This window comes from Mesoplodon densirostris, chromosome 9 (genome assembly GCF_025265405.1).
Source record: "Mesoplodon densirostris isolate mMesDen1 chromosome 9, mMesDen1 primary haplotype, whole genome shotgun sequence".
Lineage (NCBI taxonomy): Eukaryota > Metazoa > Chordata > Mammalia > Artiodactyla > Ziphiidae > Mesoplodon > Mesoplodon densirostris.
In genome coordinates this window covers 92,532,070-92,557,240 of record NC_082669.1, presented here as the reverse complement: position 1 = coordinate 92,557,240, position 25,171 = coordinate 92,532,070, and the positions used below count along the sequence as shown (strand labels likewise).

Here is a 25,171-nt window from a genome sequence, read left to right as displayed (position 1 = left end):
CTCCCCCCACTTCCACACCAATTTTTAGCAATGCCACTTACTAAATATATAGTACAAAGTTTGAGAACCTCTGGCCTTTGGCCTAATTTTATCTGATTTATTGTTGGAGACACTGCTCTCATAGCCCAAAAAATAACCAGCCTTACAATGGGATTCTCTGATGAGCACATGTCTATGGTTGAGAACTTTTTCCCCTTAAATCTTAGGAGAGTGGCAGGCAAGAAGCTGCCTATAACTGACAGCTGAGCTCTCTCCTCCCTTTGGAATTTCTCCTGAGAAGTCAGTCTCCAAAAACCAGATACTGCAATGGCAGCTAGCTTGGACATCCACTTTGTAACGTTTCCATTTCAACTTTCCCACCTTATCCACCAGGTCTACAATTAAGATGATTTTAGTGCTTAGAGTTGTGAACAACAGTGAATCAGCATTTCAAAGAGAATTGGTAACAGGTGATGGTGGTATAAATGCCACATTCTAGAGGTCCCACATGCATTTTAAAAACAAATCTAAATGCTTTTTTCAAAACCCCCTACACTACTCAGTCTGTCGTCCCCTTTATTTATTCATGTTTCTCCTCCCCTTCCTCTCTCTTCCTGCCTAGCTATCTCCTTCACCTGTTCTCCCACCTTATTACTGTCTTTCTGTCTTATTCCTCTTACCCCTTGTTTATCTGTCTTGGCCCTCTTCATCTTCCTGTTCCTTCTCCATCTGATTCCACTTTTTTTACTCTGTACTGTCTCCTGCTTACCCACAACACATACTTCTCTCCTCTATTTCACCATCTTTCCCACTTCTGGCTCCTTAGTTGACTATGCTATAGAACAAAGCCATTGTCAGATATTTATAATTATTAAATAAGATATTTTGTTAATTTTAAAAGCAGATAAGTTCTGAAAATGCTATGTTTTTTTCCTCCAAGGAGAAAAAAATTCTTGCTCATGGTTAGCGATCCTTACATGCTAACTATAATAATTATTTTTCTTATAACTTCCTGTGTTGGCCCCAGATTACTTTTTTCTTGTAGTTCGGTGACCCTCAATAGAAAAATGGGTCTCTGTTCTTCAATAATCCTGACAACAGCAGCTGACATCAATGTAGAAAGAAAAGCAAGCTAAAAACAGTAGTTGAGTGTATGCATCCTGAATTGCATATTCAGTTGCAAAATCATCATCATCATTATTATTATAATTGCAGAGGGGAGGCATTTAAATAATTGTTCAAAGTGTCTTCTTGAGGAAATAACTAAATCAGGGCCAGCTGTCACAAACCAACCTGCAATAATAATCCCGTATGTGCATCTTCAGTATTCATGGCAACTGTTCAATAACAAATTTAAGCATTCATCTAATGTCCTTAAACAACCTAGAAAATAACAAACAAACCTTGATCAGACCCAGTGTCTCACTTGGTAGTGACGTTTGTTTTTTTGTTTGTTTGTTTGTTTTCCAGTACGCGGGCCTCTCACTGTTGTGGCCTCTCCAGTTGCGGAGCACAGGCTCCGGACGCGCAGGCTCAGCGGCCATGGCTCACGGGCCCAGCCGCTCCACGGCATGTGGGATCTTCCCAGACCGGGGCACGAACCCGTGTTCCCTGCATCGGCAGGCAGACTCTCAACCACTGCGCCACCAGGGAAGCCCCGGTAGTGACCTGTGTTTTTAAGCAGTGTCCCAGAACAACCTTAGAGTCATAAACCATGAAAAGAAAAAATTGCACCATCAATTCAATGGCAACCTGGGGGGGTGGGCCCAGCATCCACCTGCTACGTTAAGGCAATAAATCTAGGCACACAAGTAGAGTGGAAATCAGGTAGGTACATCAGCAAAGAAATATCCACAAAGGTAGACATGTTTTATTGACTTGAAATTTGTAAATAAATGGGAACTGTGAGAAAAGAGGGACGGTTTTGTTTTTAGTTTACTTGTGAAATCACCCAAAAGTATTTGAGATTTTTCTCCTCCCAAGATACAGCTATGAAATGACTAATAGGAATTAAGTGAGCCTGCACCAGGAACTGAATGTGCCACTTCACTGGGAACAGAAAATGTTCCCCTGATAGAGGCTGTCCTCTCAGATTAGTACCTGGGGTGTTTTAAAAAGAGACTCAGCCAGTCGCGAATGTGGAGCATTTATAAAGAGCAAGAATCATCCAAATGCCTTTGCAAATTTTCCCCATAGCTTAGTACTTTTGAGTCATGTTTATATCTTAACTTCTACATTCCTGAAAAAACTCAGGAGAGAGGGAGAAAGAAAATTTCCTGTCACATTGTTTTTTTCTTGCTGGCTACGGTGGCTTTCCAACAGGAGTCTTGCTAATGGCTTGGCCTGAGCAATTTTAGAAAGGTGAATGACCCAAGACCGCCTAAGAAAGTTGCTAACTGCTCTGATCCAGACTAACTAGGTTCTAAAAATCATATACCTAGTTGCAGTAGCTCAATACTATTTGCATATTTGCATCCCCAGCTAAAATCAACTTGCTTATACACGGCCTCATCCTGTTTCAGTAATTTAAATATTTTCTACAGAAGTATCAGAAGGGGCACTGATTGACATTTTAAAAGTTGTTTCAAGGCACAATCTGTATATTTTTTTAATTGTAAAAGTAAAACACCACCATAATGAAAATAAATTCGAACTTCAAAAGGCTTAAAATGGAAAGAAAAATCTTTCCACTTTTATCCCAAGGTAAACACTGTTAACTAGTTCTTGTGTATTTTTTCCACATAGGCATATATAATATAGATACACCATTTTTCCACAAAGCAGATCATAAAATATACAGTGTCCTATTGTGAGATAATAGAAAATAAATACATTGAACTGTGCCACAGTTCCAGCACAGAGCTCCTAAAACCCTTGTAAAGCCTAAGTGATAAGAACACTGGGAGCATCTTTTGCTCTAATATTTGGTCTTTGACCCTGCTTCCTGACACAGAGTTCCTAAATCTCTTTGAATTTCCTGGGGGTTTGTAGCCTCTTTCGTTCTAGTGAGGTGAGCTACTGGATGGCTCCTGGATGAGGGCTGGCCCCAGAAAGACCAAGCCAGGATTAGAAGCTTGGAATTTTCAGCCCCACCACCCATTCTCCAGAGAGGGAAAAAGGAATAGCAATAGTATTAATAATCGATCATGTCTATGTGATGAAGCCTCTATAAAAATCCCAGGGGCTTCCCTGATGGCACAGTGGTTAAGAATCCGCCTGCCAATGCAGGGGACATGGGTTCGAGCCCTGGTCCAGGAAGATCCCACATGCCACGGAGCAGCTAAGCCCATGGGCCACAACTGCTGAAGCCTGCACTCTAGAGCCCGCGTACCACAACTACTGAGTCCACGTGCCACAATTACTGAAGCCTGCGTGTCTAGAGCCTGTGCTCCGCAACAAGAGAAGCCACCGCAATGAGAAGCCCACACACTGCAACAAAGAGTAGCCCCTGGGCTTCCCTGGTGGCGCAGTGGTTGAGAGTCCGCCTGCTGATGCAGGGGACACGGGTTCGTGCCCTGGTCCGGGAGGACCCCACATGCCGCGGGGCGGCTGGGCCCGTGGGCCATGGCCGCTGAGCCTGTGCGTCCGGAGCCTGTGCTCCGCAACGGGAGAGGCCACAACAGTGAGAGGCCCACGTACCGCAAAAAAAAAAAAAAAAAAAAAAAAAAAAAAAAAAGAGTAGCCCCTGCTTGCCTCAACTAGAGAAAGACCCAACACAGCCAAAAATAAAAATAAATAAATAACTTAAAAAAAAAATCCCAATAGTATGGGATTCGGAGAGCTTCCAGATAGGTGAACACAACCACATTATTGGAGGGTGAAGCACTCCTGCCCTCGGACCCTCCCAGACTTTGCCCTGTGTATCTCTTCATCTGGCTGTTCATCCGTATCCTTTACATTGCACTTTGTTAGATAATCAACTGATCAACATAAGTGTTTCTCTGAGTTCTGTGAGCTGTTTTAGCAAACAGTTCAATCCAAGGGGTAGGAAGTCATGGGACCTTCCAGTTTGTAGCCAAGTCAGACAGAAGTTGTGGGTGAGCTGGGAACCTACTACTTGAGACTGGCATCTGAAGTGGGGGGGGGGGCAATCTTGTGGGACTGAGCCCTTAACCTGTGGGATAGTGTCCAGGTAGATAGCGTCAAGATTGAATTAAATTGTAGGACACCCAGCTGATGTCACAGAGAATTGCTTGGTTTGGGGAAAACTCCCCTATCTGGTGTCACAAATGTTGTAAGTGTGGTAGTGTGAGAGTGAAGGAGAGACACACAGGAGGAAGAATGAGTTTTTCCTAAACACCTATACCTTGCTTTATTCATTCAATAATATATCAGAAATATTTCCATGTCAGCATATATAGATCTTCCAAGATCTTTTAATCACTGGATGTGCCATAATTTATTTAACCATTGCCCCATTGATGAACATTTAAATCATTTCCACTTGTTATTATAAACAGTGTTTCCATGAACATCTTTATATGTGTCATTGGGAATTTGTATGGCTCTATCTTAGGATAAATTCCTATAAATAAAATTGCTGGGTCAAAATATATATATATATACATTTAAAAATCAGGTTAGATGTTGCCAAATTGTAATCTCCAAATAGTTGTTCCATTTCTGTCAACAGTGTAAGTTCACTTATTCCCTTGTCAAAACTGGGTTTTATCAAACTTTCAACCTTTTGTCAATCTGATAAAAATGGTATCACATTGTTACGATTTGCATTTTTCTAAGCCCTAATGAAGTATGTTTTTCCAAGTAGTTCTTGCCATTTCTTATTTTCTTTATGAAATATCTGTTCATATTCTTTGCCCTTTTTTCTGTTTATTTTTTTCTTTGTAAAACTGTAAGATCTCTTTATATAATAAACACTTTTTTTGTTGGGTTACAACTAATGTTTTTCTTCTGTGCCATTTGTCTTTTGGCTCAATTTATGGTATTTTCTTGTTGTTGTTGTCATATTTGTTTTTACCATTAAAAAGTTTTAAGTGTTTTACACTAAAGCATTTATCAGCATTTTCCTTTTTGGTTTCTGAGTTTTGTCTATGTTTTAAATATTAGCTCTCTTACAAGATGGGTCTCTTTACAGTTGCCTAAACTTTAATGCACCAGGGCATGATTTGAATTTCACTACATCATAGGTACAGGTTCAAAAATTTAGATTTTACTTTGGAAAAACTTACAAAGTCAAGGTCTTTAAGAGAAGGGAGGGCTGAGAGACCCCTTCCTCTTAGTGTCCCTGGCTGACCTGTTGGCCTTACAGAATGGTTTTCTAGAGAAGGGAATTCTGCCCCTCTTTTGGTCTCCTTCTAGTATACAGCAAGTTTGAGAGTAGCCTTATCAGTGAAAGGAATAACCAGACTGTCTTGGCACCAGGCAGCCTGGATTTTGGTGCCAGCTGTTTACCAAAGTTGTCTGGGAAACACACACAAGCTGACCACCACTTAGACTTTTGGTCCCATGAGATGTTACACAAGAGAAAGGAAGCCAGTGGTCCCATGAGAAGCTGAGCTTGTGTACAGTTCCTCAGGGTAGGAGAAGCCCCCTTCCTCAGCTTCAACCCCTCATACCCTGGTTTGAGCTAACTCATTGTCCAGGCAACACAGAATGAGCACCCAGATTCACTTAGCACAAGCCTGCTCTTTGTATCATATTAAGTCAGTAAAGAGTCAAGCAGTGGAGGTGAGACTAACACTTTTCACCCCCAACGTTTTATTTAGAAAAATTTCAAACCTACAAAGCTTAAAAGAATGATACAATAAATGCCCCTATACTCTTCACCTAGATTCACAAATTGTTAACATTTTGTCACCTTTGCTTTATCTCTTTCTATAAAAATACATTTTTATCCATTGAAGCATTTGAAAGTAAGTTGAATACTTTATGAAGTTTCACTCAGCTTAATTAAGTGTACATCTCCTAAGGATAAAGGCATTCTCCTACATAACTGCAATACTATTTTTAGATCTGGGAAAATTAATGATTCAATATCTTTACTTCCACATTCAAATTCTTATAATCATCCAAAATGTCTTCTATAAACATCTTTTTTTGTTTGATCCAAGATCTTATCAAGGTCCATACATTGCATTTGATTCTGTCTCTCAAATCCAGTGCCCCAAGGTGGACATTTAGCAATGCCTGGAGATACTTTTGATTGTCATAACTATGGGTGCTACTGGCATCAAGTGGACAGAGGCCAGAGATGCTACTAAACATCCTAAAATACACAGAATAACCCCCCACAACAAAGAAGTATTTATTCCAAAATGTCAGTTAGTGCTGAGATTGAAAACCCTTGTTCTAATCTATCTAGAACAGTCTCCTCACTTTTTTGTTGTTGTTTTTCATGATACTGACTTGTAGTATTCAGACCAGTTGTAACGTAGAATGTTCCACACTCTAGGTTTTTCTGATTCTTTCCTCATGATTAGTTTTCCATTTAAACATATTTAGCAAGGATATAACATAGATCATTGTAACAGTTAGTTATTACCGCATAGCAACCCACCCCCAAACTCAGTGGCATAGGTAGTTCAGCTGATCTGGGCTGGGCTGGGCTCAGCTGATTTTGGTTAGACTCATTCATGGATCTGCAGGCATTTGACAGATTGACTGGAGGCTGCTGGTCTAAGATGACCTTAGCTGGGGTGACTGGGCCTAGCCCCATTCATCTGTCACACTTAGCAGGCTAGCACTGCCCTGTTCTCATGGAAGAGGCAAGGGTCTGAAAGATAGTGGAAGTGTGCAAGGTCTTTTGAGGCTTAGAACTGGCACTCTATCACTTCAATGGCATTATGTTGGCCAAAGAAGGTAACAAAGCCAGCCTAGACTCAAGTAGAGAAATAAACGCTACCTCTTCACGGGAGTTGCTGCAAAGTCACATTGCAAGGGATGTGCCTGTTGCACTCAGTTTATCAAATTGATATTGTGTACCTCTAATTGCATGATATCAGGAGGTATACACGTCAGGTTGTCTCACTGGTGGTGATGTTAAGTTTGATACTCGATTAAGTGGTAACTGACAGAGGTCTCCTTTGGACAGCTCTATTTTTCATATATGCAAGGTGATACTTTGGTGCACTGTGTCTATCCTGCTTGCCATTGTATTAGTTTCCTAGGGCTGCTGTAACAAAGTACCCACAAATTGGCTAGCTTAAACCAACAGGAATTTATTCTCACAGTCTGGAGACTAGAAGTATGAAAGCAATGTGTTGGTAGGCTCCCTCTGAAACCTTAGGGGAGAATTCTTCCTTGCCTCTTCCAGTTTCTGTTAGCCCAGACATTCCTTGGCTTGTAGCTGCAGCACTTCAATTCAGCCTCCATCTTCACATGGCATTCTCCATATGTGTCTGTATCTTCACATGACTGTCTTAAAAGGACACCAGTCATATTGGATTAGGATCCCACCCTTCTGCAGTATGACCTCATCTTAACTAATTACATCTGCAGTGAACCTATTTCCAAATAAGATCACATTCTGGGAGCCTGGGGGGAGGCTCCATTTTTTGAGAAACATAATTCAACCCATGACACCCATCAACCCTTCACCAAAAGGTTTTATCATCCACTGATAGTCCTTGATTGAATCAGTTATTACACTGAGGATTGTACAACAGTGTTTCTCTTAAGCCTCATCATTTATTCAACGTTTATTGCTGACATTTTTCTGTAAAGAAGGTTTTGTTTTCCTATTTCTCCCATCTCTTCTTTCCTCCCTCCCACTTTTTAAATCACTTTCAGTGTGTGACTTTTTCTTTTTTTACAACCATCATTTTTATACAACCATACAAACAATATTTTGGTGATTGAATTGTCTCAAATTTGGCTAACTAGAGCCCATAAAGTCAACTCTTAACAAATAAAAGTACAATAAGTATTTAAACTTGTATTAAAATTTAAATTCTTCTTTTTTAAAATGTGGCTACTCCCACTAATCTATCCCATAGGACCTACTTCTGATGTCCAAATAAATCGGGGCTCATATTTTTCTCCGTGGAGAGGCTACGTGATTGTTCTCCATGGGAAAAGTCTCATCATCATTCCCAAAGTATAGCCATTTTAAAAAGCTGTCATTTATTGAGTGCCTTGCTTTACATATGTTATTTTCATTGTCATAATAACTGTGCCTTAGTAATGTTACTACATATTACAAATGAGAAATCTGAGGTTCAAAGTGAGATACTAGAAAGAGCATGGATTTTGCAAGCTCATAGTTTGAATGCTGGCTCTATCACCTATTAGGTATGTGATCTGGGGCCTCTGTAGGCCTTGGTTTGTTTATCTGTACTATGGGGATGATGATATTTTACTCACAGATTTGACCCAGCAGCTCATCTAACCTAGAGCAGGTGTTTATTAGTTCTCTTCTTTCCATATCCTGATGATAGGCCATGACTTCTAGGTCATGTTGGATAAATGATTGTGCCACAGAGTCCACTAGCAATTAATCAGGAGTTGATCAATGTTATTAATTCAGAATATGCTCATTACTAATTAGATAGCTTTACCTAAGTACCAGCTAAAGTTTACCTTTAAATATCTTAGGGGGGAAAAAAAGAACAATTTCTTAAATAATATTGTGGGAAGGAGATCATATCTATTCAACTTAAGAGAAAAACTTTGGGGGAGATCTTTTGCATTTGCATAGGAATCTTATTTACAAATCAGTATCATTTATAAATCAATTTTCAATCTACGTAGGCTCAACTTTCTTTTTGAAAACAGTGCATTCATTCATTCCACAAATAGTATTGAGCATCTACTATGGCCCATGCAGTGGTCTAGGCATTTGGGATATATCAAAGAATAAAATAAATATTTCTGCCCTTGTTTACCTTTGATTTGGGGGAGATAGGTGAAAAACAAATAAATTTGAAAATTGTACAGAGTATTAAATGTAGGTAAGTGCTAATGAGAAAAATAAAGCAGGGGTGTACAGGAGGGGATTGCTATGTTAAGTAGGGTTGTCATCATTTAAAAGGTGAGAGCCGAGCGAAGACTTGAAGGAGGTGAGGAAATTGGGCATGTGGCCATCTGGGAGAACAACAAACGCAAAGGTCCTGAGCAGGAGTGCGCTTGGCCTGCTGGAGGCACAGTAAGGAGGCCAGTGCGGCCAGAGTGCAATGAATGAGAGGAAGTATTTTATGCAGCTAACACTTAGATAGCCCTTACTCGTAGCACTGTTAAGCACTTAAAAATATTAACTAATCCTCAACAACTATGTGATGTGGGTACTGTTTTTTCTCTTTTCCAGATGAGGAAACTGAGGCACAGGAGGGTTAAATAACTGCCTCCAAATCACATAACTAACAAATGATAGAGGTTGAACTGGAGCTCAGGTAGTCGGTCTCTAGAGACTTTTGGTGCTCTTGAGTACCCAAGTATGCTATCCTGCCTCCTAGCTCCTAAGAGGTGAGGTCCAATAACTGGAGACTAGATCCCCTAGGTCATTAAAGGCCATTGAGGATTTGAATTTTTATTGAGTGATACGGATTTTGAACCAAAGAGTGATATGTCTGTTTTTGTCGTCGTTCCAGGAATTTCCAAAGTAGTTACATACTTTAGGTATGTGTTACTCTGGGCATTTAATATGCCTATGTAAAGTCAAAAGGATTTCAATTTATGGGAAGAAAGAAATTTTGATATGTATAATTTAGAGATGATATCCCATCAAATACCATTTGTGTAAGAGTGATCTCTTCTGTTTTTAAAGTCTTACAGGAACTTCTTTATTGTGTGGCTCTGGCAATACTTATGTATTTGGCTGTGCTTTCTTGGGGCACCAAGACAAAATTTTGACCAAAAAGCTCTGTTTTTCTATTTTGAAGGGAAAAAAATGTATAGGAGCAAATGGTTATTTAAGATATGTCCTATCTACATACCAAAGGTGATGGGTTAGTGGTGCTGCCTTCTTGGGACTTAATGGGTCAGCACCCTGTAGGGGGCCACCCACCTTCTCTGGGGTTTCATGACCTCAAGTGTGGAGCACTCCAGAGGCAACTGCCCCTGAGAGTAACTAAAGGACTCAGGCTTGAGCCACCCAATCTGCTCAAGATAGATTTAGGAGCAGCACATGGCAGAGTCAGCCTGGAGAAAAGAAAGCATTGGGAAGATTACACAGTCATCCAAGAATGATATTAATGATGGTAATTGCCATAATGTATTTAGCATTTACTATATGCCTCGCATCATGCCAAATGCTTTACAAACACGAGCTATATAGTATCATCATCCCCATGTTGTGAGTAAAGAAGCCAAGGCTTAAAGAGATTAAGTAAATTGCCTAAAATCATATACAGCTGTGACTTAAGCACAGCTCTGCCTGTCTCCAAAGCCCATGTTCATACTCATTTATTCTATGCTGTGTAGGAATATAATTCTCTATGGTTATTCCTTCTGTAACCCTCAGAACACTGTCTTCCTGGAGGTGGTTCTGTCTCAGCCACTACTGCAGCTGACTTGCTTTGTTTGGGCACAGGTAGTCCTGCTACCTGGGGCTGGAGCTTATCTACCACTTTCCCAGCCTGGCGTTCCCCCTGATCGCCACTGAGCAACTAGGCACATCAGCAACACTCCATGAATTTCTGGCTTCTCTCTCTACTCCCCAACTAGGACTAAAGGCCATACCATAGAGCATTGGCTGTGGCTTGCTAAGAAACTAACAATGGGAACATATGATGACATAATGTAGAAGTATGAGGAAAGAAACTACTGGTGTGGTAAATTTTGATCAGTGGGAAATAGGAGATGGGAGAGAACCATGAAGATGGATTACTTTTCCTTTCTCCTTCCCAAGAACTTACCTGAGCATGTTTTCGCCATGCGCATGTCTGGAGATATTCTGCATGCACATGCAGGTGTACCTACTGTCTCTGTAGGCTGTTCAAACATCACCTTGCATTGCTTCACCTCTTTCTCTGTCTCTCTTCCCTTTTTCTCTCACTCTGACTGCCCTGGGATTACATCTCCTAAATAAAATATTAGCCTTAATTCTTGGTTTGAGTTCTATTTTTCTGGGAAACATAGGCTAAGACAGGGGTCCCTAACCCCACCCCTCCCACCCCGGGCCACACAGCAGGAGGTGAGCGGCAGGCAGGTGAGGGAGGGAAGCTTCATCTGCCACCCCCCCCATCGCTCGCATTACCACCTGAACCACCATCACCACCCCGCCCCCTTCCGTGGAAAAACTGTCTTCCACGAAACCGGTCCCTGGTGCCAGAAAGGTTGAGGACCACTCGGCTAAGATATTCAGACCCAATTTCTCTCAATGGAACCACCACTTCCTACATTCCCGTGGCTCAGAGCCAAGCTTCCAAAAATGTATTCCAAAAGATAATAGCTGGTAATAATATTGTCAGTCTTATTAGTATGCCTGATAGAATTCATGTATTCCTCCAAAAAGGTGTCATTTATTTGGAAGAAAATAAAAAATAATTAAAAGAATCCTTGGTGGTAAAAAGACTCTAAACCAGTAGCTCAAAACTAGCCTCAGTCCTAAATCCACTTATGCTCTGAGGTTCTCACAACTAGCTTTCCCTTCCTTTCTAGTCTGGATTGGGTCCCCATTATCCTCTCTTAGACTATTATAACACCTTCCTAATTTGTCTTTCTGTTTCCACATTTTCCTACTTCTGATCCAATCTGAATACCACTGCCATCAGTTAAATAGCCCTAAAAGCTGATTTTATCTTGCTCTCCATGTTCAGAAACCTTCAGTAACTTCTCACTGCCCAAAAAATAATGTCTAAAGTTCCTTCTAAAACAAATCTTCACTCAAGGCCCTCCACAAACTGTCGTGACCTACATTTCCAGCTTTAATACCAATGTTAGTGTTTCTCTATTTGAATTATACCATCAGCTATTCTGGGCTGCTTGCTTTTCCCAAACATGTGTTTTGCTTTTCTGAGACCACCATGCCTCTGCAATTGAACTGGACAACAGAAGTACTTGTGTGTTTTGATAACCCCCCTGGGAAGTATCAGAATGCTTGCCACACCCATAACCACTTCCCAGGAATTTCTAATTGACAGGAGACCAAATTATGTATCAACTTATTCTGCCATTCCAAACAAAACCATTTAGTCCAGGAGCAGGCACCTACCCTAGGGCAATAAACTTATGCTCATATGATGACTTGTCAAAGGAAGCTCTGCCTAACTGCCTGTACGTGATGGTGAGCAGCCAAACCAGTCAGGCCTTTTGGAGGGGTTGAATATGAAATACAAAAAGATAGTCAGGAGTTAGCAATGGGGAGAAAACTAAAAGATCCACAGAGGGAAGAAAGCTGACATTACATAGCAGAAACCATGAAGCAATAGAAGCTGTGAGAAAAGAATAGAAAATACTTAGGGCTTCCCTGGTGGCGCAGTGGTTGAGAGTCCGCCTGCCGATTCAGGGGACACGGGTTCGTGCCCCGGTCCGGGAAGATCCCACATGCAGCGGAGCGGCTGGGCCCGTGAGCCATGGCTGCTGAGCGTGCGTGTCCGGAGCCTGTGCTCCGCAACGGGAGAGGCCACAACAGTGAGAGGCCCACATACAGCAAAAAAAAAAAAAAAAAAAGAATAGAAAATACTTAGTAGGAAGGGCAACAGAAGCAGAGTCACAATAACAGCAGATAATCAGAGTACAAAGCAACAGATACTTACTGCCAAGAGCCCGCAAGATAACCCAGCTGCTATGGCTGTATTGTGTGCTGAATCACCTTCCAGTCCCCACTGGTCATTACTTAAACTTAGATCGAGGCAACCTGAGTCTACCTCAGTTCTGGAAATTAAATTTTTGCCTCTCAGTGTCTGTATCAGTCAAGATTGTGGCTGGAAACTGAAGGCACACTCAGCTGGGCTTTTGAACATAATTTGATGAAGACACTATTTACAAGGATGTAGGCAGGGTTTCTGGAACTTAAAAGTATCGAGGCACCCAAGGACTAGCAAGAATGGAAGCCCAGGGCTGAAGAGACAAGGCACGGAAATGGTGTTATGGGAGTCCCGAAGGAGCTCGAGCTGTGAAAAGGCATAGCTACTGCCAGAACCCGGCGCTAAAGCAGAAAAATAAGAAGAAATACCTCAAACTCTTTTTTCTCCTGCCCTCTGATACTTGCTGATGCCTCCCATTGGCCAAACCCAACAGTAAGCCAGAGGGCAGTGGGCCCAGGTGAGTCATCTATGGATAACAGCCTCACGGGGCACAGAGCAGGGCAGAGGTGGATAGGAGGCTGTCGTGGACTACCTAGTGGCACCTCAAAAAAAAAAAAAATGTCCACAGTCTACTGCCTGGAACCTGAGAAAATTATATTATACGGCAAAAGATGTGATTAAGTTCAGGATCTTGAGTGGAGGAGCGTATCCTAGTTTATGTGGGTGGGCCCTAAATGCAATCACATGTATCCTAATAAAAGAGAAGCAGGGAGTTCTGAGAGAGAAGAGGAGAAAGCAGTGTGTCCATAGAATCAGGATTGGAGTGAAGTGGCCACAAGCCAGGGAAGTCTGGAGCCATCAGAAGCTGGAAGAGACAAGGAACAGATTCACCCCTAGCGCCTTCGGAGGGATCCTGGCCCTGCCAAAACCTTGATTTCAGACTTCTGGCCTCCAGAGCTTTGAGAAAATAAAATTCTGTTGTTTTAAGCCACCCAGTTTTGTAATTTGTTACAGCAGTCACAGGAAACAAATACAGGAGCCAAATGGAGAATAACCAGCACAAAATCTATTCATCTCAAATGCCATGTTGAGCACAATGATATCCCTGATCACCTTGGCTGAAAATTCTTTTGCCTAACTTCTGTATTCCCTATGGTACTTCTTTTTGGACCACTCATATAATTCAAATAAAATGCTCCCAAGTTATAGTTACTTTTTCATACAAATATCTTTTCCTCCTAACCAGATTATAACATTCTCCTTGAGAACACGAAACTTGTCTTGCACATCTTTGTATCCCATGAAAATCCTAGCACAGTACTTTGAACAGAGTGCACATTCTGTAATTGGTAAATGAGCAAGAAAGCTTCCATTTGTCCATCTGTAAATGGAAAATAACAATGTCCACTGACTTGCCTTTCAGAGATAATAATGGCAGTGTTCCCTGGAAACAACTTCTGTACCTGTAACAGAATGATATATCTGAAACACCCATTCCTGCTGGAGCAATTCCTTTAAAAAAAAAATTGGTTTTTGCGTGTCCTGTGTTCCATGTGGAGCTAAAAATGCTTGCAGTTTCACCCCAAGGAGGAAAAGGCAGGGGATAATTAAGAAAATACAAAAGCTCAGTATTGGTGTTTTCTCAGGAGCTTTGATTCCTCCAGTAAATATTTATCGAAGGACTATTATGTTTGGGGCTTCCCTGGTTACACAGTGGTTAAGGGACACGGGTTTGAGCCCTGGTCCGGGAAGATCCCACATGCTGTGGAGCAACAAAGCCTGTGCACCACAACTACTGAGCCTGCGCTCTAGAGCCCGCGAGCCACAACTACTGAAGCCTGCGCGCCTAGAGCCCGTGCTCCACAACAGGAGAAGCCACTGCAATGAGAAGCCTGCGCACCGAACGAAGAGTAGCCCCTGCTCTCTGCAACTAGAGAAAGCCCGTGCGCAACAGCGAAGACCCAACGTGGCCAAAAAAGGACTATTATGTTAAAGTACAGTCCATAAATGCTGGGGAGACACACACACACACAAACACATAGAATAAGACGTAATTCCAAGTTAGTAGTTGTCACACAACATGATGAATGCTTTTTATAAAAAATTGATGCTATGGGACCAGAAGGAAGGGAATGATTAACTCTATTGATAGAAGGTTTCACCAAAAAACGTCACATTCAAGCTGGTCTTTTAGGACTTTATCAGGCAGAGCAAAGTCAAGAGCATTTGGGGACCAGGAGAAATAACTTTGCTTGAGCTGTTGCCAAGCAAACCACACCCTCAGTTCAGCCCTATTGTATCCACAAAGACCTATTTTTATTCATTATCCTCATAGCTACTTTTTAAGAGAGGAAGAGAATGCTGAGTACTTCCTTATTTTGCACCTAGATATTTTTGTAATAATTTAATTTAATTTATTTAATTTTTGGCTGCGTCGGGTCTTCGTTGTTGTGTGCCAGCTTTTCTCTCTAGTTGCCATGAGCGGGGGCTACTGTTGGTTGTGGTGCGTGGGCTTCTCATTGCAGTGGCTTCTCTTGTTGTGGAGCACGGGCTCTAGGCACATGGGCTTCAGTAGTTGCAGCACATGGGCTCAGTAGTTGTGGCTCACGGGCTCTAGAGTACAGGCTCAGTAGTTGTGGTGCATGGGCTTAGTTGTTCCGCGGCATGTGGGATCTTCCCGGATCAGGCGGGTTCTTAACCACTGCACCACCAGGGAAGTCCCACACCTAGATATTTTATATGTCACTGACAGGAGATTATCAGGAGGGAAAGGAGAGGTTGACTTCTGACAGGCCCAATAATGATGAGTCTAAGTAGCCATGCAATAATGAGTTAATGAAAACTCTTACCTTTCCTGAGCTTCTCCCTCATTTCTGAAAATTGAGGCAGGCTATGCTGTGAGAGTGTGTGATACCAGGGCATGAATAGCTCTGAGGAAAGCAGGTGAGGAATGAGAGCACTCCCTGGTCTTACTGCCCCAAACCAGGAGGCACTTCTTTGTGGCAAAACCCCCTTGAATGGGGATGATGGCTGAAGCCCCTAGGCTGACCTTCAGATGGCTCCTTGAGGAACAGCTCTGTCTGGGGCATGGCCCAACTTCTCTCCCAGCCCAACCCTGCTGGACCTCTGAGACCAGAGCAGTGCTGCTTTGAGTAGGAGTAGAAAACTCAGGAAAGCAGCCAGGAGAGAGGGAAAGACCAGCCTAAACCAACCAAGGGGGAGCGGGTTCCCCATCCTCACCCTGCAGCTTCCACTGGAAAATTAGGAAGTTGGGCAACCAGAAGTACACATCGCTTGTCCTTGTTTTCTCAAGAAGCCTTCACCTTCCAGACCTTGCCAGGAAGCTGGCGGCATTTTCATGAAGCAGTAATAACGAGGACAGAGCGTTCTAGCCTGCTGGAGCCTGCTGGCTGGTCGCTCTTTCCACTGTCTTTTGTTTTCATGCAGCATTCTCTCACTTGCTTCTCAGATTCCTCAGGGCTTTGAAAAAGCCACAGGTGCTCCATACAGTGACACCACCCAGCGGGCTGGCAGACATCACTGACACGCACCCTGCCCTAAGCAATGGCACATAGGCAAGTCCCGACTACTGGCACCCAGCCATGCACCTAGGAAGAGGCAAGACAGCTCCCAGAAAGCCAATATTGTCCCCCATCAGCCCAGCTGGCAAAGGTGGGACTTTAGATTAAGTACCAGCCAGTGGACTGGTCAGTCACGTACCCCTGTTTGATTCAAAACGCATCTGCAAGGTATGTTAGGCGGTTGGTACTTCTCTACCTATCTTCAAGGATCTAAATGCAGCCAACATAGATGTTACCAACAAAGTGCTAGGGCACTTTCACCATACCAACTCACATACCAATGTATTAGATTGGGTATACATACATACGAGCTGATGCTCTCAATGATATGAATTCATTCATAATCCCCATTCATTTGTGTTTCAGTAGCACCTGTGGCTGTTTCAAACCACACTCCAGATCTACCCTAACAGAATCTATGAAAATAGGACCCAGATATGTGTATTTTTTAAAAAACTTGACAGTGGTGGTTAGAATATAGGATGAGAGAAATTCTTACATATCACTGATGGGAGTAAAAAGTAGTTCAGCTACTGTGGAGAGTAGAGAGCAATCTAGTAAAGTTGAGAATGTGCACATTCTATTCCCTAACAATTTCTGTTCTAGATATATTCCCTAGAAGACCTCTCACACATGCGCCCAAGGAAGCATACACCAGAATATTAATTACATCATGATTTGAAATAGCAAAGAACTAGACATAACAAATATCCATCCATAGAATAGATTCTAGAATATTTATGCAATTGGTCTATATTGCAGTATTATATAGTATACTATTACTATATTATAGAATGGACTAGCTCTACAAGTGTCACATGGATAAATCTTAAAAACATGATGTCGAAAAAAAAGTTTCAGAAAAATATGTACACTATTTATATACATGTTCAAACATCCAAAACATATTGTCTAGTAAAAATATAAAAGCATATGTGGGAAGGATTTCCACCATCTTCAAGAGATTGGTTATCTCTGAGCAGAGATGGGATGGAAGGGCCTTTTTTTTGTAACTAAAATGTTTTACCGACAGTCCCCTACATGTGAACCAGTTCCGTTCCAAGAGTGTGTTTGTAAGTCCAATTTGTTCGTAAACCCAACAAAGTTATCCTAGGTACTCAACGAACACAATCGGCTATATAGTACTGTACTGTAATAGGTTTATAATACTTTTCACACAAATAATACATAAAAAAACACAAAAAATATAGAAAACATTTTTTTTTTTTTTTTTTTGCGGTACGCGGGCTTCTCACTGTTGTGGCCTCTCCCGCTGCGGAGCACAGGTTCCGGACGCGCAGGCTCAGCGGCCATGGCTCACGGGCCCAGCTGCTCCGTGGCATGTGGGATCTTCCCAGACCGGGGCACGAACCCGTGTCCCCTGCATCGGCAGGCGGACTCTCTACCACTGCGCCACCAGGGAAGCCCCTAGAAAACATTTTTAATCTTACAGTACAGTACCTTGAAAAGTACAGCAGTACAGTACCACAGCTGGCACACGGGCTGGCATCAAGTGAACAGGCAAGGAGAGTTACTGACTGCAGGAGGGAGAGGAGGTGGGAGATGGAAGAGCTGAAAGATCGTCAGCAATAGGAGACGGAGGGCAAACTGCAATTTCACTCACTCCTGACGTTGATGGCACAGGTTCTGGTTCCTTGCTGGATTCAATTCTCTCTACTCTCTTGAAAAAAACAATCCAGTGATGTCTGGGTCGTAGCTCTTTTTTTCTCATCATAGATGACATGGTAGCACTGGATTGCATTCTGAACGGCTGCTACAACCTTCACGTACCGTTCTACGTTCCAGTCCTGTGCCTCAAAAATTAACCTTGCCTCCTCACATAAAGACCCTTGCCATTTCCTGCACCATGAATCTCTTCAATTCTTCAGTTACTTCTTCTTCCTCTTGTCTCTCTTCATCCTTTCTCTGGGCCTCCAATTTCTGGCGCTTCTTAGCAGTATGAGCTGCATCACTGCTGCTTTTACGCTTGCTCCTGGACATCCTGGGCTTGAAATAAAGATACTGTACTACTGTACACTATACAATACTGTACAGTAAAGTACACAAAAGCACAACCACTTGTAGAGGATGCACACACATGACATGTACGCCAGACATGTGAACTAACTTACGGGATCGGACATGTGAATGTGTGATTGCGTCTTTGAAAGTTCGCAACTTGAAGGTTCATACGTAGGGGACTTACTGTATTTATAGTTTAATTTAAGCAAATATGGCAAGTTGTTTTAATTTATTAAATCTGGATAGTGCATATATGTTCCACTGGTAACTCAGAGGGTCATACATAGCAGAAGGATCTCTTGAGATTTTTAGGATTACTGAAATTAAAAGTTTGTTTATGGGAATGGCTCATATCAGTGAGCCTTCAGATCCTTTCTACTCTGTTTTTTCCAGACCTCTCCAACTTTTAACTGTCTCTCTCTACCCGCTGAACTTTGCTAGAGCTCTAATTGTCTGTAGTGTTCACTTGGCAATTCTGTGCTTTCCTGTACATTGCTGAAACAGGCTATTATTCACTCAGTAGGTTTATGTCTTATTTCTTGAATTAGGCTATAAGCTTCTTCAGAACAGGGACCATATCTTGTTCATTTTTGTATTTTCTATAATATCTAACACACAGAGTAAGCTGTAAAGAATTGTGATTAAGAAAATAAGATAAAACGAGTTCAGAAATGTGGCAGGATATAAGAGCAATATACAAAAATCAGTTGTATTTCTATACACTAGCAATGAATAATCAGAAAATGAAATTCAAGGCAATCCTATCCAGATCCTATCACTCTTTCTATCTTTCTTTTTTGCATAAATTGACAAGCTGATGCTACATTTTATAAGTAAATGTAACCCAGAATAACCAAAACACTTTTGAAGAGGAAGAACAAATTTGGAAGATGCTCATTTCCTGATTTCATAATCTACAATGAAACTACAATAATCAAGGTCTATGGCACAAGGATACATGTTTAGACCACTGGAATAGAATTGAGTGTCCAGAAGTAAACCCTCACATATATGGTCAGTTGATTTTCTGACAAGGGACCTGAGACAATTCAATAGGGAAAGAGTAGTTTTTTCAATAAATGGTGCTGAGACAACTGGCTATCCACATGCAAAAGAATGAAGTTGGGCTACACCTCACACCATACAAATAAATTAACTCAAAATGGATCATAGACCTAAATTAAGAGCTAAAACTACAAAACTCCTAGGAGAAAACATAGTAAATGTTTATGACCTTGGATATGGCAATGGTTTCTTAGATATGTTGCCAAAAGCAGATGTGACAAAAGAAAAACATAGATAAATTGGACTTTAAAATTAAAAACTTTTGTGCTTCACAGGACACCATCAAGAAAGTAAGAAGACTACCCACAGAATGGGAGAAAATCTTTGCAAATTGTGTATTGACAAGGAACTTATATCCAGAATATATAAAAAGATACTACAACTCAATAATAAAAAGACAACACAGTTAAATCATGGGCAAGGAATGTGAATAAACATTCCTCAAAAAAATTTATACAAATTGCCAATATGCACAAGAAGAGATACTCAGCATCACTAGTCATTAGGGAAATGCAAGTCAAAGCCACGATGAGATACCTCTTCACACCCACAAGGATGGCTATAATAAAAACAGATAATAACAAGTGTTGATAAGGATATAGAGAAATTGGAACCCTCATATTATTGTTGGTGGGAATGTAAAATGACACATGTAAAACTTTGGGAAATAATTTGGTAGTTTCTCAAAATGCTAAACATGGAATTACCATAATACTCATCAATTCCACTCCTAGGCATCTACTCAAGAGAAATGAAAACATACCTCCACACAAAAGCTTATACATGAACATTCATAGCAGTATTATTTACAGCTGTTAAAAGTGGAGACAAACCATGTCCATAAGTTGATGAATGGATAAACAAAATGTGGTATATCCATACAATGGAATATTTTCAGCCATGAAAAAGAATGAAGTACTGATGTATGCTACAACATGGATGAACCTTGAAAACATTATGCTAAGTGAAAGAAGCTGTTCATGAAAGACTATATATTATAGTAAGGTCTTTAAAGAGGTTAAGTTAAAATGAGGTCTTTAAGGTGGGCCCTAATTCAATATACCCAGCGAGACACCAGGATCAGCCATGCCCAGAGAAAAGAACATCTGAGGACACAGCAAGAAGGCAGCCACATGCAAGCTAAGGAGAGAGGCCTCAGGAGAAACCAGACCTGCTGACATCTTGATCTTGGACTTTTAGCCTCCAGCACTGTGAGAAAATAAATTTCTGTTTTTTAAACCACCCAGTCTGTGGTATTTTGTTGTGGCAGCCATAGCAAAATAATACAGTGGTTCTTTTGAGTGTGTAACAATGATGTGGTGTATAAGAAAGGCCTATGCTTTGAATTATTGTATTTTGCAGGGTGGCATCTTCTGATCAATCATGTCATCAATTGCTAGAAATATGAGAACTCTCCAGAAGATCAAGTACCGTGTAGTAGTTACCATGCACAGGCCCCATAGAGCCCTGGCCTTTGAGAATGCCCTATTCACCAACCCAAAAGAAGGTAAACATTTAGAAGGTTTCTCCAGACCCACGGGATTTTCATAAATTGGTAGAGATTGATCCGGATGTGCTTAAAACCAGGGAAAATGTCATTTTAAATGATGTTAATTACTGAGAACTTTTAATAACATGGGGAAATGATTATATTATAATATTAAGTTAAAAATTCTGCATGCAAATTTAACAAGTATAGATAAAATCACCTTATCTGTATAACGATATGCATAGAAGAAAGACTGAATAGAAATATAGCTAAAGTTAATATTAGTTTTTCTTTGTGATGAGATTTGGGGTTATTTTTGTTTTTTTCTTTATACCTCTCTGTATTTCTGAATTTTCCAAAGTGAGCATGTATTAGTTTTATAATCACAAGATATGCTTATATTTTGAAGATTAAAAATTGAGGTAGAGGGTATATAACCCAATGCTAGGATTGAGAGTCATCTCCAGGAGATGTGGTTCCAGGACTCAGAGGTCAGATATGTTGGAACCCTGATGCCTACTTGTCCTCTTGGGATCTGGCCATAGTGTCTTGCCCCATGCCTAGAAATTCTGATTATGCTCCTGCAGTGCCCTCCTGTCTAGTTCAGGCCTCTGAACACTGATCCTCCCTCCCTTCAGACCTCTAACTCCTGACTCTGAACTTAGACTTTTCTTTCTGGATTTATGTGGCCACCCCTCTTTCTCTACTAATGACTCAACACAACCTCTCCTTCCCTCTCCCACACCGTTCTCCCAACCTTTTGTATTCTGAGGCTACCCACAGTACTGACAGCTGTGTCCGTCATGAGCAGGGTGGCTAAAAAGTAGCAGCACAAAATGAGGGGAGGGGGACAAGAGAAGGGAAATGCTGAGGGAGATGCTTCTGAGGTTTCCTGCCTTGTGGGCGTTTGGGACTCCTGGCGTCTGTCTACTTCTCTTACTCCTCCTCCTTAGCGGAGGGGCTTAATCTGCTTTGAGAATTGAGAAGTACACAGGGCAGGCTCAGCTCAGCTCCTTCTTTCTTCCACTTAGGTATCACCTGCCCACAGTGAGGGTGTCACCTTGGTCTGCTCCTCTGGGAGCAGGGTCCCCTTCCTACTCCCACTCCTACTCCCAGCGTGAGAAGTCCTGTCCTGGTCAAATGTTCCTTGTGACTGGGTGAACAAGTCGACCTAATTCTGAAACTCATTTAGTATTTAGTATCCCGTTATCTCTCACAATAAACAGACTTTATCAGCAATCAACGTGGTATTTCGGTCTCCATCTGCTCACTCTTTTGTTTCATTTCACATCTTGACCAGAACCCAGGATAGGGATTGAGGAAAAGAATAGGAACTTCTCAGAGACCTGAAAAGGAAATAACACTTGTTAAGAGCCAACTGTGTGCCCAGCACCAAGAAAGAAGCTTTATGTATGTTCATTCATTTAATACAACCACCCTCAGAGTTTGCATTATTTTCCCATTTCACATAAAAGGAATCTGAGGCTCAGAGACATTAAGAACTTGCCCAAAGTTTCACAGTTAGAGAGTGGCTGATGTCTCTTTGACTTCAAAGCCCAAGCACTTTCCACTGCATAAGACATTGTCTTTGGGTGCCACCAAGGCACTCCTCAGGGACTGAGGCAGCAATCTCACCTGTGTTAATACTTCATCCCAACCATGTGCGCTATCAACTGAGCAGCATGCAAGGGAGAAAACCAGGATACATCCAAAGGATAAGGAGTGAGGAGATTATAAAATGCTAGGCCAAAAGACGTCAAGAAATGTAGTTTTCCCCAGATTTCTTGGGGACTTTTGGACAAATGACCTCCCCTGCCCCCCAACCTGTGCTCTGGCTTCCTCAGTTGTAAAATAATTCAATAATACCCAGTCCTCCTTAAGTCAGACCACATGTCATGCTTTCCTGAGACTGGCCTCAGCACAGTTGTCCTTTTGCCCCCACTTGCTATTAAAAAACAAATGTATGTCATATGGCTCTGGGTGGCACATGGAGTAAAAATAATGATAATGAATAATGAATCAGCTTAACAATATATGAAAACCAGAAGTAATGAACTGATGAACAGAAAATGATATTAAAATGCCAGCCATAGGGGCTGACCCTTTAAAGAGACAAGCTGACGAAGATGTTTTGATGTGACCCCTGAAGGACAGTCAGCTGGCAGGCTAAACCACAGTCACTGAGAGGGCCAACAACTCCCCAGATGCCTAGGGACCAGGAACATTTCCAGGAGCTCAAACCACTGCTACCTTCTTCTCCTCCTCCTCCCCCAAAAAGCTCAGAAAGTGCAAGGGCACCCCACAGGCCACTAAGCACATTCCCAATTGTCCTCTAGGGAAATCTGATGCTGAAAAATGGACCTTGTCCAAAATAGTGGTTCAAGCCAGATGAGGAATTACAGAGAAGACAACCTTCCATGGTAAACACCCTGCCTCCAAATCCCCAATGTCTTCATTAGGGAACTGAAAACACAGGCACACCAGCTGGTCTCAACTGCTTTGAAGCACTGTGGCACAGTGGAAAGAGCAATGCTGTAGGGCTGGCAATAAGAGACTAGCCTTCTAGTCCCCAGCTCTGCCCAGTTTTAGCTGGGTGACCTTGGCAAAGGTACTTAACTTCTCTGGACCTCACTTTCCTCATTTGTTAAATGAGGTTTGATTAAACCATGATGTCTTCTAGTTCTGAAATCCTATCTTTCATCTTTGGATTCGCATCTTACATTTAAAGAAAATTAAAGCAGGTTCTTGGGTGTTGTGTTTCTCAGAGATCTTGCCTCTCACCTTTTAAATGTTCTTCATTGGCTTTCCTATCACAAGATTAAACCTAAATTCTTCAGCGTGACATTCAAGGTTCTTTGAGATCAGCCCATGCCTATCTATTGTGCCACCCTCCTCTCACTCCCACCAATCATGTATTTTATACTCTGGCTGTAATGGACTATTTGTACTCCCCCATAACACTTTTCGTGCAATTTCAAATACTTACTGAGCATGTACTCTGTGCTAGACCTTATATCAGTAAGCCTTTGCACACAATGTTCACTTTGTTTGAACTGCCTTATATTAATTAAGGTAGAGCTCACTGTTGTAACAAACGAGTTATATAATATCAGTACATTAAAGTGCTAGAATGTTATTTCTTAGTCATATAACAGATCAGTCTGGCAAGCCGCCTTCCACCCAGGGTCCTTCTATTTTGCAGCTCTGCCATCCTCTAAGCTTTAGAGTCCTTTATTTCCAGAGCTAACAGCTGGGAAAGAGAAGGAAGAAAAGGCACACTTACTTCTTTTTTTTTGGCTGCGTTGGGTCTTCGTTGCTACGCGCAGGCTTTCTCTAGTTGCAGTGAGCGGGGTCTACTCTTCATTGCGGTGCGCAGGCTTCTCATTGTGGTGGCTTCTCTTGTGGAGCACGGGCTCTCAGTGCATGAGCTTCAGTAGTTGTGGCTCGCAGGCTCTAGAGCGCAGGCTCAGTAGTTGTGGCGCACAGGCTTAGTTGCTTTGCAGCACGTGGGATCTTCCAGGACCAGGGCTCGAACCCATGTCCCCTGCATTGGCAGGCGGATTCTTAACCACTGCACCACCAGGGAAGTCAAAGGCATACCTACTTCTTAACCTGGTCTAGAAATGATGTACATCACTTCTGCTCACATCGCATTAATGAGAACGGATCACCTAGTTCCACCTAGATGTATAGGGGATTGGAAATTGGTTGGGACAATTCCCAGAAAAAGTTGATGCTATGGAAGGAGAGCATGAGTCTCTGATGGTCAACTAGCCATCTCATGCCCTTCCTTGATTTGTCTTCTTAGCAAAGTCTTACTCACCCTTAAACCTCAGTCCAAGTGCTACCTCCTTTGTGAAGTCTTCTCTGACCTATGTAGGCAGATCTAGGTCCTCCTCTTCCTATGCCTCACTGCACTTTTCACATTTCCCCATTATGACAATTAACATAATGTACTGTGTGGTTTGCATGTCAGTCTGGACTATGAGCCTTGAGGGCAAGGATATTGTCTTTTCATTTTTGTATTTGGAAATCTTAGCATAGTGCCTAGTAAATAGTAGTTTTACAATAATATTTAATGAATTGATGAATATTATCAGTGAATGAATGACTGTTACCCTAAGGAAAATAAGTGGGTTTTTACAGAGGAACAAAGACCTCAGTTTAAAAAACAAACAAAAATTATTGGTGATTCAAGATTATCCATAATGCTAAAAGGAAAATAAGCTTTCCATACAAATGTTACAATTATAATTAATATTTTGCATTATTATTTACTTAGAGTCTGTCTCTTGCATAAGCTCCATGAGAGTAGGGACCTTATATGTATTGTTCTTTGCTCTGACTCCAGCATCTAGCACACTATCTGGCACACAGTAGGTACTCAGTAA

At 41.7% G+C, this 25,171-nt stretch overlaps 1 protein-coding gene across 2 annotated transcripts in view; it reads left to right on the top strand.

The window, feature by feature from the left end:
* LOC132496457 (uncharacterized) overlaps positions 1–25,171 on the top strand; it is a 51,886-nt gene that overhangs the window by 10,537 nt on the left and 16,178 nt on the right. The window contains exon 2 of one of the 2 annotated variants that reach the window (XM_060108842.1): positions 20,654–20,798. The exons of the other annotated variant lie outside the window; for it this stretch is intronic. The gene's annotated coding sequence lies outside the window, so the exon portion shown is untranslated. The remainder of the gene's footprint in view (positions 1–20,653; positions 20,799–25,171) is intronic. 2 annotated transcript variants of the gene reach the window in all.